Raw genomic sequence first — 13793 nt, 5'->3', positions numbered from 1 at the left:
TGGGAGAAGGAAAGGAAGAATGAAGGGGGATAAACAGAAGGGGGAATGAACCATGAGAGACTGTGGACTCTGGGAAACAAACTGAGGGCTTCAGAGGGGAGGGGGGTGGAGGACTGGGATAGTCCAGTGATGGGTATTAAGGACGGCACATATTGCATGGTGCACTGGGTGTTATACGCAAATAATGAATCATGGAACATTACATCAAAAACTAAGGATATACTGTATGGTGACTAACATAACATAATAAAAAATTATTATAAAAAAAGAAGTGGAACATATATATACAATGGAATATTACTCAGCCATAAAAAAGAATGAAATCTTGTTATTTGCAATGACATGGATGGAGTTAGAGTGTATTATGCCAAGTGAAATAAGTCAGTCAGCGAAAGATAAATACCATATGATCTCAGCCATATATGGAATTTAAGGAAAAAAACAGATGAACACATGGGAAGGAGGAAAAGAAAAAGAGAGAGAGAAACAAGCCATTAGAGACGCTTAACTATAGAGAATAAACTGAACGTTGATGGGGGAGGGGGATCAGCTAGATGGGTGACGGGTATTAAGGAAGGCACTTGTGATGAACACTGGATGTTGTATATAAGTGATGAATCACTGAATTCTATTCCAGAAATTGATATTGTACAGTATGTTAACAACCTAAAATGTAAATTTAAAAAATTAACAATAAAATAAAATAATAAAAGTGAAAAAAAAAAAAGGATGGTAGCATACTGCAGGGAAGGAGAGAGGAAGAAAGTATGGGGCATTTACTTCAGAAAGCCACATCTAGACATACCACAATACCAAGAGAAAAATCAATGAGCTTAATATTTACAGTTCTATTAGATGGCGAATAACTTCATTTATTTTTTAATTTTTATCTTTTTAAAGATTTATTGAGAGAGAGAGCTAGCACACACGCAATGGGAGGAGCAAAGGGAGAGGGACAAGGAGACTCCATGCTGACTGCGGGGCTTGTCTCAGGACCCTGAAATCATGACCTGAGCTGAAATCAAGAGTCAGACACTCAACTAACAACCACCCTGGTGCCTTGATAAATAACATCATTTAAAATGAAAAGCAAAAGCCACTATAATACTCTGCGATGGCCTCTAAAGCATTAAGGAAAGATGAAATGATCTTTGATACAGTTTTAGTTATACTTTCTACATTATAATTATTTGATAATTGGCAATTCATATGGGGTTGCTTAATACAAATATTCACCTAATCAGAACATCTCATTAATAAGCTCTTCTAGATAGACTGAAACTTACTTTATCTGGATTGTTTTTTATAGCACTTTGCTAAACAGAAACATAGCTTTAGATGAGAGTTAATTCTAGGAATCTATGTCAAAATGATCTAGATATCCCAGCTATTGTTTTACTTAAAAAAAAATCCAAAATAACATCCCAAGGTCTAGAGTGAATGTTAGTAGTTAGCAGGTGCAAAAGAAGAAACATACCAAATCCCTACGACCTGTGGTAAAGGAAAAACAGAATTTGTGGGGTCTCAAATGAATATGGGGTCTGTTGTAATCCAAAATTTTGAGTGGAAATTTCCCAATACTTATTCCTGTGATCTACCAGCATACCCATAGAAAGGAAGAGACTAAATGAAGACCCCACATACCTCTAACAGGTGACCAATGATGGCTTAGAATATTTTTTCCCACACATCATCATACCTCTCTGTATGTTTGCAGGTAAATAATACAATACTGAGTACTACCCAGGCCATCAGATATAGAGTTATTCAGAAACCATTTATTCATTATGTTGCTTCATAAATAAATCCCTTCTGGGCTCCACTCTATATACTGAAGAAACTAGATATGTGTATAAAAGAGAAAATTCCAAAGAAGTACACACGGTCATTTTCCCTATACTGTCCATTGGGAGAGTTATATTTATCCCATTAAAAGCTCGGGGGAATGCAACTTTGTGCAGCTTATTTGCTCTCTTAATAAATATGAATATTAAACCAAAATGATAATTTTTTTTTAAAGATTTTATTTATTTATTGGACAGAGATAGAGACAGCCAGTGAGAGAGGGAACACAAGCAGGGGGAGTGGGAGAGGAAGAAGCAGGCTCATAGCAGAGGAGCCTGATGTGGGGCTTGATCCCATTACGCCGGGATCACGCCCTGAGCCGAGCAGACGCTTAACCGCTGTGCCACCCAGGCGCCCCCAAAATGATAATTTAAATCAAGTTAAATGAAGTAAAAAAACTAAGGAGTCTTTGCCTTGAAAGAACTGAAAATGTGCCACATTCACAGTAAACAACTGCAAATGCTCAGGCTAGAATTTATAAATTTCCCCAGATTACTCGGGTATAGGGACTAAAAGCAATTAATTAGAATGGAAACCCTTCTTCAGCAAAATTGAAAGAATATATTCTGCCATTTCTGGCTCTTTTTAGAGTTACATATGAGCTCTAAAATTTACTGTTTTTTTACAGAAAAACTTAGGACTTTTGCTTTATATAAGTTGTACTGCTTACCACCCCCATTTCTGGCATTTGAAATAAAATGTTTGCAATATTCTGTAGTGCTGGTCACTTTTTGAAAATATCTTCTCTTTTTAGTTTGAAAACCAAGGATGAGCTAGCAGTTATTTTAAAAATACTACATGTTCTGCACAAGTTATTAGATCTCTACAAAATGATAAAAGAGGTACTATCTATTCTATGCATATTTTTGTGGAAGCATTTAAATTTAATAATCACATACACTAAAAAAATTACTATCCTGTCGGAAATTAAAGGAAGAGTGTTTTGCTATATGACATTTCTAACACATTGGTAATTCTGCAAAGTTTTCACCTCATTTACAGTCTTCTGCCATGTCTACTTAAGGGAAGAAAAATACAAATTCCAGGTCACTGGTTAGCTCCAAAAGGAAAATATCAAAATATTATATCTTTATTTATGCTTACAGTTGGTAATACACAACTACATAGTGAAAAGACACTAGTTACCATGTTCTTAAAGACTACAAAATGCAATCATTATTCTCTGGAACACATTTTACTTTGTCTTAATGTTGGAGAGAGAAGGAGACGGAGAGAGAATGAACTTTCCTTTGTCTTTTCTGGCGTCACCATAACTGTCCATCTGCTTTATTTACCTTTTCCTTTAAATGTGTCTTGTGTACAACTTCTACCTATTACTGCCTTTTTTTTTGCCATATAAGTCATGTACCCTAAAATTCAACATTTTAAAGTGTACAATTCAGGGGCTTTGGTATATTCATAAGGTTGTGCAGCCATTACCACCATCGAATATCAGAAAATTTTCCTCACTACACAAAGAGACTGCATACCCATTATCAGTAACTTCCCACTTCCCGAATCTCCCCTCCTCCTGGCACCCCACCCTTGGCAACCACAAATCTACTTTCTGAAGCTATAGATTTGCCTATTCTGAACACTTCATATAAACAGAATCATACAAAACACGTCCTGTTGTATCTGGCTTCTTTCACTTAATGTCTTCAAAGTGTACCTCTGTTACAGTATGTACCATTATTTCATTCCTTCTGTGATCAAGTAATATTTCATTGTATGGCTGCTATCCCTCATTTTGTCTATTGTTACTGACTTTTTATATATGTATTCTCTGCCAATGCCCTTTTAGTAATGGTCTTTATGAAGACTGTTTTCTGCACTTTCTATTTCCCTAGGTGAACTTACCCTTTCTTACCATCCTCCGAATCTATTTCCTTAATACTGATACCAGCAAAATCTTTGTTTAATCTTGTCCCTCTTCTAATTTCCAAATACAAATTTATCACTGCCTTTTGTCAATGACCATCCTAGGACTCCAATCTTAATATATTCTAACTCGAATTCACTTCTCCCCCAGATTTGACTCTTGCTCCTCATGTCCTACATCTAATCCTTGCCAAGTTTAGTTCAACTGTACCAATGTTCCCTGTACTCCCTTAACCATGATTCCCTTTATTTTCATTGCCATTTCCTAATTCAGCTTTTTGTCTCTATATTCTCTCAACAAATATTTATTGAGTCCGCACTGTGTACCAGCCACTTTCCCAGGCTCTGAGGATATACTATGGAGCTTTTGGTCTTGTGGCAGAGGATAAAAGGATGCTAAGAAAGCATAAAACAGAGGAACTCAAATTAGTTTGGGGTCCAGAAAGTCTTCCTTGAGGTAGTGGCATTTAAGTCAAGATCTTGTTAGAACTCTCTTTGTTACAAATGACAGAAAACTCAACTCAAGGTGGCTCAAAAGTTAAAATGGAATCTGCTGGTGCCAGTAATCGAAAAATCTAGAAGTGCATCTAGCTTTAGGCAAGAATTGACTCAGTACCCTAAATGACATCTCTAAAAACTATCCTTTTCTTTCTCAATTAGACCAAATTCCTCACTAATTTGGAACTTTTGCATAAACTGTTCCTTCTGCCTACTATTTCACCTCTATTCTTCCCTAATTCCTACAAACCATTCAGATCTGATATGGTTTGGGTTAGTGGACACTTTTGGGGAAGCCTCTCCAGCATTCATTCCACCCATCTTCTGCCAACAATTTATTGATTTTTTTAATTGGGAAATTCACCCTTCCCCATTTATAGCCATAACTATGTGTTCCAATTGGCCTTAAGTGATTCAGGGGAAATAATATGGGATGAATACCAGAAGGCTAATCCTGATTTATCGTAGTCCTACTTGAGAGACTGTGCTTTCTGTGAACCAAAGTGTCCTCCAGATTCTCTCTACAGGACATCTACTATCCATTTGCAAGTCCCTGTCACAGGAATCTAAAATAGCCTGTGGCTACATTAGATATAAAGGTCTTTGAATCTAAAATTAAAAATATACCAGTAGTCATGTTTTTAAAAATACTATTATTTCTGCTATTGTCAGAGCAAAGCAATGGAGGCAAGGTAACAGAAGTGACTAGAAATGGCTAATCAATAGCCTTCAAACCATTTCTATATAACTTCTGGCCATCAAAAGGGAATCATGAATATTATGTTTAATATATTTAATCACTGTATTCCTGTTACTAAGAAGAATGCTTGGCATATAGAAGATGCTCAGTAAATATGACTTAAGTTAGAGAATAGGAAGATTGGTAAAAGAGAAAAATGTACTTGACATACTGGAAAGACCCCAGAGAAACCCTTCAGACGAATACAAGGAAAAAAATTAAAAATAAAATCAATTTCTACAGATAGGATGCATTAGCTGGGGTTCTCCAGAGTCCAAAGTATGGCAGAAGTTTACATGCTACTACTTTATTAGGGAGTGTAGGCATGAGAGAAAAAGAGAGTGAGTGAGGTGAAAAGGAAGAGAAAATATGAGAGGGATAGATTTCTGAGTAGGCCTTTAATTGGTATCGAGTACAATCTTAGGAGAGGGTTATGAACTGTGTCCCACCTACACGTAGTGTGATCTATAGTCTGCTGAGGGATGACGGGAGAAAAATGTATCTGCTGGTGCCCATCTGCTACTGATCCAAAATGTGCCCCAGGGGCATTAACACCCTCTCACCTCCAGGTCATACACACGTGAGAACTGAGTGCGCCTCACTGCATCTAATGCTTCAGTGACAATAGAGAAGCCCCACGAGGCAAATGCTGTTAATCTGCTTGCTGGAGTAGCTGCTGGACTGAGCCAAGGTTAAGTTGTTCTCCAAGGCGGTAGCTAGGCCAGAAATTGTATTGCCAAGGGGATTTGTGGAGGCACAGATAAATATACTTTAGTATATTCATAGAGTGGAATACTATTCAGCAGTAAAAAGAAATAAATTACTTATATACAAAACATCATGAGTGAATCACAAAAAACACTGTTTAACGGAAGAAGCCTTACACCAAAGAGTACATAGCACCTAATTCTATTTTTGTAAAATTCTACAGTAAGTGAGGTTACACTATGGCTGAAAAAGATCAGAATAGTAGTTGGCTCCAAGGTATGAAACAGAAATTGGCTGGGAAGGGGAACAGGAGACTTTTTGGAATGATGTAAGGTTTTATATCTTAGTGGAGACTATATACACGGGTGTGTGCATTTGTTAAAACAGCAAATGAACATCTAAGATTTCTATATTTCACTGTACAAAAAATTCATATCAAAAGAAAAACTACAAACAAAAATGCAGCATATTCATGCAACGGAATATGATTCAACAGGAACAAACTACTGTGGCACAATTTAATACAGTATAATACCACTTTTACAGAAATACCATAGGCAGAACGATGCCATATACTGTATGGATATATATATTCCTAGATATGTATCTTTCTGTTTATATATATTTCCAGACATGTATCTTTCTAGATATATATATTTATATTTCTATATATGTATTTCTTTCTCTCACTCTTTCTCTCTTTATGTGTGTATGTATGTGTGTGTGTGTGTGTTTGTATATCTTTTTTTTCCTTTTCTTTAAAAGGCCAGATGTTTATAAAATAAACTCCTAAGGTTGATCCTTCCTGTGGACAATGGAAAATGATCGAGACTGGAAGCATTGGCTAAAAGGTCTTCAGACTGTTATGGTTTTTTAAAAATAGTGTTTTAATTTTTTTTAGTTAAAAATAAGCCAAGTCAGTATTTACACTAATTATTCAAAAACAGAAAAATAGAAGTAATACATACTTGTTTAGAAAATATAAAAATTAAAGAACAGATTCAAATGCAATGTGGCAATTTGTATCCCAAACTATTTTTACTTCTTTGTCTGAAATACAGAATTAAAAAATGTCACTGGTTAAGAGCAAACAAACAAAGGAACTCTGAAACTGCTGGCAGGTGGTTAAGAGAGGTCTACAAATTTTGGAACTCCTTCCACTTAATACCTCCAGGTGGTGTGAAGTACGTAGGTGTGTACAAGATGCATACATAGTTACAATCCTATTTTCTTAAATGTATTTATAAAATGGATATGATTATGCATAATATCAGAAGTTTTCATAAAATGATGCACTGGATGATTCTTTGGTAGCAATATTATACTTTAACTTTCTAATATATTCACTTTTCAGAAAAATATATTCAAGACACACCAATATTTAAATGAATTTCAGTATTCAGGATAATGCTGTTTCTTTTTAAAGGTTTTATTTATTTATTTTAGAGAGAGAGAGCATGAGTGGGAGGGGCAGAGGGAGAGGGAGAGAGAATCATAAACAGACTCTGTGCTGAGCATGGAGCCCGACACACGGCTCAATCTCAGGACCCTGAAATCATGACCTGAGCCAAAACCAAGAGTAGCACTCAACTGACTGTGTCACCCAGGTGCCCCAGGATAATGCTGTTTGATGAAAGATGTTTGAGAACTTTCTTTGAAACAAAGTTGAGAAATAAAATGCAGAAAATGTAGAAAATAATGTAGATCACCAATAAATCACCTATGACCCCACTTCCCAATAAAACACTGCTAATATTTCATATACTTTCTTCTATATTTCTTCTAATTTTAAATAGTATTTCTAACTACATAGTATTTAAAATTATGATTTTACATTCTCATTTATTATGGTAGATTAACAATTTTCCATAATTATACTAAATCTCACAATAAACAATACATTTAAAGGCTGTATAATAACTATATGGTTTGCTTAAATAAGCTCCAAGTATTAGCTATTTAGAGTACTTGCCTCTTTTTTACCGTTTCATATAACTTTGTGCTTGCTATTTGCTCTGCCTCAAATGCTCCCTTTTATCTCTGTGAATGGCTGGTTCTTTTCTTATTTCTTTAGGTCTCAGCTCAAATATTATTTCTTTTTTTTTTTTAAAGATATTATTTATTTATTCGACAGAGATAGAGACAGCCAGTGAGAGAGGGAACACAAGCAGGGGGAGTGGGAGAGGAAGAAGCAGGCTCATAGCAGAAGAGCCTGATGCGGGGCTCGATCCCATAACACCGGGATCACGCCCTGAGCCGAAGGCAGACGCCCAACTGCTGTGCCACCCAGGCGCCCCTCAAATATTATTTCTAAGAGTCCTACCCACAAGATGTTATTTAAATGAAAGCAGCACCACCATTTCCCAATGCGCACACCAAACACAATACTTTATCACTGAGTTTAGAAAGTAATGGGCAGGGGTGTCTGGGTGGCTCAGCTGGTTAAGTAGCTGACTTTGGCTTAGGTCATGATCTCAGGGTCCTGGGACTGAGCCCCTCGTTGGGTTTCCTGCTCCCCCCTTCCTTTGTCCCTCCCCCTGCTGGTGCACTCGCTCTCTCTCTCTCTCTCTCTCTCAAATAAATACAATCTTAAAAAAATTTAAGGAAAAAAATAATGGTCAAGCCACTTAAGTTTCATCTTCTCTGTATATGAGTAAGTAATAGTTTTTGCCTAATCCACTTCTTAGTATACTTATGCTGTTATAATATTACACATAATATGTGAAAAGGTTAGGTGATCTAAGTTTGTCTGTCAGTATAGCATGTTATTATGGTCTTTTTAGGGAAGGCAACACACACACACACACACACACACACACACACACACACACACCCCATTTCTGTCCAGCAGAACTGAGGACAAAAACATTTCTAACCCAGGTTTCCTTGTTTATTTACTTTAGTTTCTGAGTAAATTCCTGCTCCTGACAATCAGAACAGCCTGAGAGGGCGCCTGGGTGGCTCAGTCAGTTAAGTGTCTGCCTTCAGCTCAGGTCATGATCCTAGGGTCCTGGGATAGAGAGAGCCCTCCATTGAGCTCTAAGGAGCCTGCTCTCCCTCTCCCTCTGCCTGCTGCTCTGTCTCCTGTGCTCTCTGTGTGTCAAATAAATAAATAAAATCTAAAAAAAAAAAAACCAAAAAACAAAAACCAGCCTGAGATTCCACTGTTAAAAATATGAGGATAACAGCTTGGTACAGCCTCCATCTCCATGGAAAGTCTGTACCAGTAATTGGAATAGATTAAAAAACAAACAAACACAAGACTCATCTATATGCTGCCTATAAGAAACTCACTTCAGACCTAAAGACACATACAGATTGAAAGGGAAGGGATGCAAAACCATCTTCACCATGGAAATGAAAGTAAAAGTAAAACAAAAACAAAAGCAAAAAAACAACCAACCAAACAAAAAAAACCCAAACCAAAAAACACCCCAAAAATTAAAAACAAAAACCGAAAGTTGGAATAGTATGTCTATCAGACAAAATAGATTTTAAAACAAAGACTGTAACAAGGGGGGGAAAGGGCTTTACATAATGATAGATCAATCCAACAAGAGGATATAACAATTGTACATATCTATGTACCCAACAGAGGTACACCTAAATACATAAGGTAAATATTAACAAAGGGAGAAAGTGATAGTAATATAATAATGGTAGTAAATTTAACACCACACTTACATCAACGGATAGATCATTCACACAGAAAATCAACAAGGAAACAGTGGCTTTGAAGGACGCCTTTGAAGGACACAGATATATTTAGAAATTCCATCCCCAAACACTGGAATATACATTCTTTTCAAGTGCGCATGGAACATTTTCCAGAAGAGATCACATGTTAGATCACAAAACAAGTATCAATAAATTAAAAAAGTATCATATCATTCATCTTTTTTGACCAAAATGGAATAAAACCAGAAATCAATCATAAGAAAAAATCTGGAAAGAACACAAATACATGGAGGCTAAATAACATGCTACTAAGTAACAAATGGGTCAGCCAAGAAATCAAAAAGGAAATAAAAAATACATGGAGACAAATGAAAATGAAAACACAACAGTCCAAAATCTTTGGGATGCAGCCAAAGCTGTATTAAGAAGGAAGATTATAGCAATACAGGCTTATCTCAAGAAACAAGAAAAATTTCAAATAAACAAACAATGTTACACCTAAAGCAGCTAGAGAAAGAACAGAGCCCAAAGCCATACAAGGAAAAAAATAATACAGATTAGAGCAGAAATAAATAAATAAAATAGAGACAAAAACCAATAGAACAGATCAAGAAAACCAGGAGCTGATTCTTTGGAAAGATAAAATTGATAAACCTTGAGCCTGAGTCATCAGGAAAAAAAGAGGACCCAAATAAATAAAATCAGAAGTGAAAGCGAAGTAACACCTAACACTATATAAATACAAAGGATTTTAAGACTAGTACGGAAGATTATATGCCAACAAATTAGACAACCTACAAAAAATGCATAAATTCCTAGAAACATATAACCTTTTGAAATTAAATTAAGAAAACAAAGAAAATCTGAACATTAAACTGATTACTAGTAACAATACTGAATCAGTAATCAGAACACTCCCAACAAACCAAAGTCCAGACCCAGATGGATTCACAGGTCAATTCTGCCAAACATTTAAGAAAGAATTAATAACTATTCTTCTCAAACTATTCCAAAAATAGAAGAAGAAGGGAAGCTTCCAAATGCATTCTACAAGGCTAGCATTACTCTTATGCAAAAACCAGATGAACACGCTACAAAAAAAAAAAACTATAGGCCACTATCCCTAATGAATACAGATGCACAAATACTTAAAAAATATAAACAAACCACTTTCAATGATACATGAAAAGAATCATTCACCACAATCAAGTGGGATTTATTTCAGGGAAATAAGGATGGCTCAATATTTGCAAATTAATCAGCATTATACGCCACATCAAAAAACCAAAAAACAGAAATCATATGATCATTTCAATAGATGCAGAAAAAGCATTTGACAAAATTCAAAATCTATTCATGATAAAAACTACCAACAAAGTGAGTTTAGAGGGAACATACTTCAACATACCAAAGCCCACAGATGACAAACCCAGAACTATTATCATCACACTCAGTGATGAAAAACTAAGAACTTTTCCTCTGAGATCAGGAACAAGACAGAAGTGTCTACTCTCACCACTTTTATTCAATGACTCTAAATTGGTAATAAAGAAGTAACACTTTCACTATTTGCAGAGGACATGAGACTATATATCAAAACCCTAAAGACCGCCAAAAAGCTTTTAGAAGTAATAATGAATTCAAAAAAGTTGCAGGATACAAAATTAATATACAGAAATTGGTTTCAATTCTAAAAGTAACAACAAAGTAGCTAAAAGAAAAGCTAAAAAAGCAATTTCCCTTACAATTGTGCCAAAAAGAAGAAAATACTCAGGAATAAACTTAACCGTGGAGGTGAAAGACTCTCATACTCTGAGAACTGCAAAACAGTGACCAAAAAAAAAAAAAAAGAAAAAAAAAAAAAAAAAAAAGCTGAGAACAACGGAAAGACATACTATGCTCATGGATTAGAAGAATATCAACAGCATTTTTCACAGAACAAGAATAATCCTAATGTTACAATGGAACCACAAAAGACCCAAAATGGCTAAAGCAATCTTGAGAAAGAACAAAGCTTGATATCCCAGATTTCAAAATATACTACAAAGCTATAACAATCAAAGCAATACGGTACTGGCATAAAAACAGACATGTAGATCAATGGAACAAAACAGAAAGCCCAGAAATAATCTCATGTTTATATAGTCAATTAATTTATGACAAAGGAGGGAAGAATGTACAGTGGGGAAAAGACAATTTCTTCAATAAGTAGTGCTGAGAAAACTGAACAGGTACATGCAAAATAATGAAACCGGGCCACTTTCTTACACCATACACAAAAATAAACTCAAAATGCATTAAAGACCTAAATTAGAGACAGAAAACCATAAAACCCCTAGAAGAAAACATACATAGTAATCTCTTAGACAATGATCTTGTCAACATTTTTCTAGATAGTCTCCTGAGGCAAGGGAAAGAAAAGCAAAAATAAACTACTGGGACTATACCAAAAAAAAAAAAAAAAAAAAAAAAAAAAAAGCATTTGCACAGTGAAGGAAACCATCCACATGATGAAAAGGCAACCTACTAAATGGGAAAAATATTAATAAATGATATGTCTGATAGGAGGTTAGTATCTAAAATATAAAAAGAGCTTATACAATTCAACAACAACAAAAAACTCCCAAAATAATCCGATTAAAATGGGCAAAGGATCTGAATAGACATTCTTCCAAAGAAGACATATAGTTGGCCAACAGACACATGCACAGATGCTCAACATCAGTAATTATCAAGGAAGTGCAAATCAAAACCATAACGATATATCACGTCACACTAGTCAGAATGACTACAATGAAAAACAAGTGGTGGCAAGGATGTGGAGAAAAAGAGCGTCTCATGCACTGTTGGCAGGAATGTAAACTGATACGGCCTTTGTGGAAAAGAGACGGATGTTCCTTAAAAAGTTAAAAATAGAAATATTGTATGATCCAGTAATTCCACTACTAGGTATTTACCCAAGAAAGTGAAAAGATATATGCAACCCTATGTTTACTGCTGCATTATTTACAAGAGCCAAGATATGGAAGCAATGTAAATGTCCATCGATACAGAAATGGATAAAGAAGATGTGGTACATAACAGATGCACTGTATACAATACAACGCAGCAAGAAAAAAAGAAGGTGATCTCGCCATTTGGGACAACATGGATGGACCTAGAGGATATTATGCTAAGTGAAATAAGTCAGACAGGGAAAAACAAAATCCATCTATTTTCACTTACATGTGGAATCTAAAAAACAAATGAGCATACAAATAAAAAAGGCAGAAAAAGATCCATAAATACAGAATACAAAATGATGGTTGCCAGAAAGGAGGGAGACCGGCGGATGGTAAAATGTGTGAAGGGGAGTGGGAGGTGCAAGCTTACAGTTATGGAATGAATAAGTCATGGGGATGAAAGGTCCTGTATTGAAACTGAAAATACAATTTCAAATGGTACTGTAATAGTGTTGTATGGTGACAGATGGTAGCTACATCTGTGGTAAACAGCATAAGGTACAGAGTTGTGGAATCACTATGTTGTACACCTGAAACGAATGTAACACTGTGTGAAGTCTACTTTTATGAAAAAAATCTATACCAACAAAGAAACTTTTGTATTATGATTTAGAAATCACATCCGTGTACTCAACAGTCTGGCTGGTAATTAGCTTTTTAGTGTAAATATCATAGACAAAAAAAATTATAACATATATATAAAATTAAATTTTCCTATGGTTTTTAGAAAGTACTATAAAATTTAACTATACCTATTTCACAAATGTCTTCATTTGCAAAATATGGGATAAGAGCTAAGTGACATTTAAGCAATATTTGCATTCTGCTATTTTAAGGCTTAATGGTCTATTAGTGTCTCTGAATCTTATTTCATATAAAATTATGTTGATGAAGCCCATTCAACATTTTAAAGACATGGTTAGCTAAGAGTATTTTCACATATATTTTAATATTTTAAAAATTTTATGAATATGAGTCGTTTCTTTTCTCGGGTGTTTCTATCTCGGTTTCTGCTTGCGCACTTTTTTTCTGATGTTTGCAGTCAGACTTCCTGTCTGAAATTTCTGTCATTCAATTTTATATGACTATAAAACATGAATAATGCACATACTAGTCTCATGATTTCCGTCTCTATATGGGTGAAAAGAGGTTATCTCATTTTAATAGAACGTAGCATTAGAAAGACTTTATATGACTCAGTGCAATGTAAATAAAATATTATAATTATTTTTAAATCAGACTTCCCTTTCAACAAGTAGAGGACATGTATCTTTGTGGAACTAGGAAAGGCATGAATAGATTAGTATGTTATGAAAATATCCACAATTCAAGACTGTAATAAGTCCCTTACATCTAAACTTTTCAAATGTCCCATTTCTAAAGAAAAAGAAGGCATTTCTAATTCTAAAAAAGGCAGTTGTGGCATTTCAGAGACTCCATGC

At 35.1% G+C, this 13793-nt stretch overlaps 1 protein-coding gene across 1 annotated transcript in view; it reads right to left on the bottom strand.

The window, feature by feature from the left end:
- The window catches only part of RNF180 (ring finger protein 180), a 197525-nt gene that overhangs the window by 57585 nt on the left and 126147 nt on the right, over positions 1 to 13793 (bottom strand). The gene's annotated exons all lie outside the window — the stretch shown is intronic.

Source organism: Ailuropoda melanoleuca, chromosome 3 (genome assembly GCF_002007445.2).
Source record: "Ailuropoda melanoleuca isolate Jingjing chromosome 3, ASM200744v2, whole genome shotgun sequence".
In the NCBI taxonomy this organism is placed as follows: domain Eukaryota; kingdom Metazoa; phylum Chordata; class Mammalia; order Carnivora; family Ursidae; genus Ailuropoda; species Ailuropoda melanoleuca.
This window is presented reverse-complemented; position numbering and strand designations above follow the sequence as displayed.